Source organism: Eleginops maclovinus, chromosome 6 (genome assembly GCF_036324505.1).
Source record: "Eleginops maclovinus isolate JMC-PN-2008 ecotype Puerto Natales chromosome 6, JC_Emac_rtc_rv5, whole genome shotgun sequence".
NCBI classification, from domain to species: domain Eukaryota; kingdom Metazoa; phylum Chordata; class Actinopteri; order Perciformes; family Eleginopidae; genus Eleginops; species Eleginops maclovinus.
Genome location: NC_086354.1, coordinates 15,269,761 through 15,276,335, shown reverse-complemented (window position 1 = coordinate 15,276,335; position 6,575 = coordinate 15,269,761). Strand labels below are relative to the sequence as shown.

Here is a 6,575-nt window from a genome sequence, read left to right as displayed (position 1 = left end):
ACAACTTCAATTAACAGGCTCTCGACTTTGACCTTTCACTGCCCTCGCCTGCAATTCTGAAACACTGAAATTCTGCAACCTAGTACTGTATGTCTCGAGGAGCGGAAAACGTCCGGCAGATTAATGTGTGGGAGAATAATACACTTTCACATGTCTGCTGTCATGGAGAGGACTAAGAAATGAGTGAGAATGATTGTAAATTAAGACTTCAAAACATGTACATGCTTAGGGAGAAGGAGAGCCATTAAGTGCTGTTCAATTTGTTCCCAGTGATCTTTCTATGAAGCCAAAGGTTTCTCCTTCAAATAAATGAAATGTAACAAAGAGCCTGATCCTCATTTCAGGAAACGTTATTGCTCACATTCTTGTGGAAGCTTTTAAATTGGTGCACAGATTTCTCTAAGGACATTTAGGTGAGAGAGTTCTCATGAATGTGCTGCCAGTAAGTTGGAAATTGTTTCCCTCAAGGCATCACTTCTTTCCTTCTTCTGATCTTGCAGGGTTGTGGAGAGACAAAAATGCAACAAAAACAAAAAAAACACCTTTTAAAAATTGTCCTGGCGCCTTACTGCTAAAATACTTCCAATGGTGAACGATGTATCAGTGGTTCTGTTCACCACAAAGTCATGAGTAATATTTCCCACTCATATTAGAGTCAGGAAAAATCTGCAAATGTGATCACTATGTTTGAACCTACTGCACAGTGGAGGTCAAACTGCATAATGCAATATGTAAGAGGATGTCATTGAGTATGCAGCAGCCAGGTTTATTATCAATTGTTCATGCATCACAGATTAATATAATAAAGGCTCCTTTAATAATAATACATCGCTTTTGATTCAAGGTTTCTATATACCTGCACAGCGCTAGACAAATGTCTGGCTCAACCCATTACCATTCTGGAATAGTAGGAAAAAACACTCTGGCTTGTTTGTATTACTTTAAATGAAACAGTATCGTCTTGGGCAGCACTAAGTTAAAAATGCATTGGTGGTGCCCTTGCAAAATAGATAGCACAGATAGAAAGGAGGAACAGGGGGAGAGTGCTAGCAAATGACAGGCCTATACCCAGAGTCTACCTCCATGGAGTCAGACAAACGTTTCTACAATTTCTTTTTAAAGAACAATATTCGTTAAAGAGTTGGAAGTTCAAAACTGGTGCATATCCCATAGTACTTTGAAACCCATTTTGGTAAAAGGGCAAATGATGCCTTTCATATTATTTTACTGCAGTCATATTTCCTTTTATTGGTATGTTTACTCCCAGGGAAATGCTCCCTACCACTACGCTCTCCCCCACTATAAATAATTCATTAAGGAGTCAAGGATAACAAGGGTATAAAGAAAAATATATATATTGCTTGTGATCTGGGAGGGAAGCCAAAGGATGTGTCAGATACAATTATGGGGAAAGGGGAGAATAATTCTTCCCATGTACGGCTTTGGCCCTACTTGTCATTTTGGCTCTGTTCTCTGCTCTTGTAGCCAGTGTGGATAGGTGCATTAAGACACACAGGTGGACTGATAGGGGTTGAAAGTGACCCTCTGCTCTCAACACTGGCGCAGAGCTGCAGAGCTGCAGAGCATCAGGCTAAGCCACTTTGACTCTCCCGGCTCTTAATTGCTCAGTGAACCTGGCTGCAGCATTGAGCAGCCTGACTTACTGCTCCCCGGAGAGTGTATTACGAGTGCTCTGTCCAACTAATCGCCTCCTTTGTCCCCCATCATCCCCACACAGTTTGTCCACACGTAGTGACAGGCCAGCCATGATGATACTAGCACCGCCACCGCTTTCTCCTGCTCCCCGAGTCCCGTATCACCCTCTTATTCCCTGCAGGCACTATTGCAGGCACTATTGCATGCAGATAAAGTGCATCTGATGAAAGGAAACTGCATTTTCTCTTCTAAAATTTCCAGCATGGTGTTTCTCTTTCCAAACAAATATTAGCTACACGCTAACACTCACTGGCAGTTTTTACACTTCCCCTGCTCTGAAGTACCATCATCATTCAAGGACACTGGGTAATTTGATTTATAAGGACTGCTGTTGGTCAAAGTGCTCTTGTAAAATATAAATAGGTTTCTGAATAAAAAGGTGCACTACAAATTCATTTTTAATATCTTTTTGTTAATTTACACAACCCTTGGAAATGAGAAGCATTGGACGCTCTGGAGCTTCCGTTAGAAAATGTGAGAACTTAGAGCAACTGATGTTAATTTATTTTGCAAGAGCCAAAATACCTCATCCCTTGATTCAGATTAAAAAGTATGACATTGAAAGTGCATGTTCACCGGTAAAATACTATTGTTTATTTACAAAGACATCCATCATACATTTGTTCAGTCCCTTCCCCAGTATTAAGGTAATACTCTGAGTGGCCTAGTTCTTACTGTGACACTTAAACTTTGAGCAAACATATATATTTATATAAATGTAAATTACTTTATGCGAGTCATTCGAGGCTAAAAAGCAACATAGCAAAAGCCAAAATCTAAACCAGGCTAGGGGCAACTTTTTTGAAGTTATGATAAAACCATTTCTTAATATTTTATGGCATTTTAGGCTGAGATTTGAGTTCCACAACAAGGACGGGTGGAAAAATTGCAATTTTCACAGACAACGTTCTGTGAAAATTGCAATTTTTCACAGACTCTATAGAGAATTTGACCCTATAGATTCTCTATAGAGTCAGTGTCTCTTGCATTGTCAATAGACATTTAAAAAAAAAAGAAGATTTTTCTGGGCAAACAGTGCCTTTAATAGAGAGATGGATATGAAAGGGGGAGACAGAGGGGATGACACGCAGCACATGGTCCCAAGCCGGATTTGAGCCGTGTCATCTGCTTGGGGACCAAACCCCAGTACATGGTCCGTCAGCTCTACCAACTGAGCTATACAACGGCCATCAATAGACATTTTAATTGAGAGACAGCCATTTGTTGTTTTATAGAGAACTAGAACTACAGAGTTCCATCTTGGTTTCATATTTTGTGAAAATTACCGTTTTATAGCATATGTTATTTCAACAGTTTGGCTTTAGATTTAATCATGGTTAATAGACAGCTAGTCACAGAAATACATTCAATAACATATAGACCTATTATTAACAACACAATTATTTTTGTTCCATCTGTCCGACTTCAAGTGACAATTTTTTAGTTTTAAGTGACTTATCTGTCAACATTATTACTGTAAACTCGCTGGAATGAAAAGATTGACAAGAGCAGCGAGAGTGAAGGCGGGACTGAGTAAACAGTGGTTACTATTTTTTATTTTTAAGAACACTGTACAAGACTGTAAAGTGAAATTGTTTATAATTCAAATCACTCGTGCTTCTGCATTGAGATTATACAGCTCTCTTTCTGACACATCTTCTTCTGTGCATTATTCATGAATATCTTTTCAAAACAACTCCCTCACAAACCCTTTTTCATAAACAAGTGACTAAATGTGAAGGCTGAATATTTAAATCTATGATTCAGCTCCAAAGTGTCATTTCAAAAGCAAAACAGCACTAACTGAAGTAAAAACACCATTTAAGTTGAAGATGCAGTTTGACAGTTTGAGTGGAGCCCCGTCAGCCTTTCCCGTCTGTGTGTGCAGCTTTCAGTAGAGCTGAAGAGGAGCTGAGCATGTGGATGAGTTTACCTTGCAGGAATGCACATATTGCTACAGGGGAATGCATATCAGCATGTTAACATAAACACATATTGTTTCTTGACATTGATATTATTGAGCATATTAATTCAAATTCAATTGAAGTAGATCTAGTGCAAGAAACAAATTACAGTAAATGTATCGCAGTATACTGTATTGAAAGCATAACTCAAGAGCTTCACTGAAATCACCCTTTGCCCTGCTGATAGGCGCTAATCCACACAGATGGAAAACAGATAAGATGCACGGATGGTTAGAAGATTATAGATAACAGATACAGTGTAGAGATGGATTTTTCTCTGTGCAAATGACCTTAGCTGGGGTTTGATTGAAGAACATCTGCCCTTTTGCATGCGCTATGAATCGGTATTTGGGACATGACCTTTAAAAACAATGAGATATTTACCCAAAGGAAGGTGTTGGCATATCATCATTGGTGAAGGGATGAAAATATCTCCACGCAGTACGAGATTGGCTGAAAGCATAACAAGGAGGATAATGGCTGTCTCAATTGTCCTTTAAGTGCTTACATCTTATAATTATAATGCAAGGCCACCATTGCATCTCTCATCTGCCAATGTTTTTATCCTTATCCAAACAATGTAGAACTTCATAACAATATCTCTCCTTACAGATGTTTGTATTTGTGCATTATGTATTCAGCTATTCAAATACATTCTACATTCACTGCGAGCAGAAATGCAGTTTTAATTGAACATGATGTCAATGAAGTACAGTGTTGTTAAAGTGAAAATTGGAACGTAATTACTGGCAGCTTTTATTGTACAATACGTGGTTGCTTCTTTTCATTCCAGTCTTTGTTGAGTTAAGAGTACGGTTGATAATGTCTGCCCGTGCAAAGTGCTCTTTGTGCTTTCGAATGAGGTTGTGCGTATATCAACAGTGGTGATGAAGACTCTTTCTCGCACATTGCCACACACCGATAATTCATGGTTATGAGGGATTTGCTTCTTTCATCCACGCATGTCTCTTTGTATTACTTTCTTCCGTCTTTCCATCCCCATCCCCTCATCTCCGTTGCACTCCATCTTTCCCTGTTCCTGTTTTGCTCGCTCCCCTTCAGCTGGCATCAAAGAGGTGGATAACCTGGAATGAATGCATGTGTTAAACACCATCTCCTAAGAATTAAATGATCTCCAACCACTCTGACAATCCATGTGCAAAATAGAGCTCTCAGTATTCATAAGCACTGCGCTGAGCATTTACATGGATAACGGTGTCAAAGCATTAAGTGGGAGGTTCAGAGAAAATGGCTCTTACAAGATATGAAAACCCCCTCCGTGTTTTGTGTGAACTAGTGTCCCCTCATGTCCCTGTTGCAGTCTAGAAATGTGTTTTATAACCTAGAACATTTTCATAGAAATGCACTGTTTGTATCAGGTTTTTGATATGTATCTTACTTTCTGTTTTCATCCCTCCTTTCTCTAGCCAATTACCATTTATGAGTCATTTATAAAATAAAGGGCAATTACATTGTTAAGCAGCACACAGGACTTTGGTGCACTATTACTGGTGGTAAATATCATTGTTTATATGCATGGTTAAATCTTTTATTTTCCATCCGTGACAAGTCAAAATGGCTGTGTGCAAAGGGCAAATATTTAGGAATTGATTGATGTAAAAGGAAAAAAGGAAAACAATAACACAGCAAACTAATCAATCGGGGCAGACGCTGACCAGTGACTCTGCAGGGTAATAAAACTGTTTATAATGAGGTAATCTGGTGGCTTTGAAAAGAACATAGATCTCAGCCTCAGTTCCACATTGGAAGGGGCTGTGTGACGTCAAGATAAAGCAGTAAGATATTTCAAATATAGAGTACTCTTAAAATGCTTTTGATTTTTTTTCAGATGGCTCACTTACTTTTTGCTGCAGCCCCCTTTAACAGCAGTACACCGCTTAGCTTCGGTGCCTGTAATCCTGTCTGCTTCTCCAAATTTAGGAGAGCTAACCTCGTTCTACTGTAGGTTATAAACTGACTACAGATAAGTACCTATACAACTGAACTTCAAAATCCAAAAAGTCTTTGTAAAGGCCACTTTATCAGAATGGTGTTGACAGTCCCAGTTTAGTCAGTTCTAAGAACAAGTGGTATAGAGCTATTGAAAACTTCTCAATGAGCATACATTAAAACCAAACTTCAAGTCCAGTTCGGCAGACCTTTTGATATTTTGAATATGCTGTGATCTGTAAGGCAGAGAATCTCCTCATTCGGCCATCGTGCTGTGTGCAGAGATGCAGGGATGAGTAGCTGAAGTACTCAGTCTTCAATCATTTTTTCTTTAAGGTTTCTAAAAGTTTCCCACCACAGGGGTCAACTTCTGATCATAAAGTCCTGGGGGAAAAAAGTGGATGGTTTACGCTGACGTGTTTATATAGTTAGAATGATAACTATCATCTGATAGCAGAAGGAAAATGAGAAGTGTTTCTATTCAAGTAATAGGCATCCAGAGAAAGCAGACAATGCATGACACTGAAAAATGTTTGCAATGTATGATTTCAAATACAGCAATATTTTCAACTCCAGGGACACCGAACATAATGCATGAGTAATTGAAAACACTGTCACTTCATGATATAACGTTAAGTTATCCTCTATATCCGACTGAAGAGGTTTCATTTAGTCAAGGCAGGGATTTTGGTTGTTGATAATTTTGTTTTTCTAAAAAGGATGAAGACCATCAAGAGAACTCAAATGCTGTAAAAGCAATCAACAACTGTTCAGAACTGGAGGGATTCACTGAAGTAGCGTTGAAAGAGAAAAGGGGCCCAAAATGCTTCTGTAAAAACCAACAGTAGGCAGGTGTCTAAAATCTGGGAGAGACTGGGAAACACACAATAAAGGAATACCCATATGGTCAGCTTTACATATGTCTTTGAGTCTAACACCAGCTTA

General features: G+C 38.9%; 1 long non-coding RNA gene across 4 annotated transcripts in view; it reads right to left on the bottom strand.

The window, feature by feature from the left end:
- Positions 1 to 3,104: 3,104 nt before the first annotated feature.
- The window catches only part of LOC134866318 (uncharacterized), a 37,682-nt gene continuing 34,211 nt past the window's right edge, over positions 3,105 to 6,575 (bottom strand). The window contains exons 3-5 of one of the 4 annotated variants that reach the window (XR_010166033.1): positions 4,600 to 4,765; positions 4,065 to 4,133; positions 3,105 to 3,670 (exon numbers count right to left, since the gene is read on the bottom strand). This is a non-coding gene — a long non-coding RNA (uncharacterized LOC134866318). Of the gene's footprint in view, positions 4,766 to 6,575 lie in introns of all 4 variants that reach the window. The other 3 variants (XR_010166031.1, XR_010166032.1, XR_010166030.1) reach the window with 3 other exon arrangements.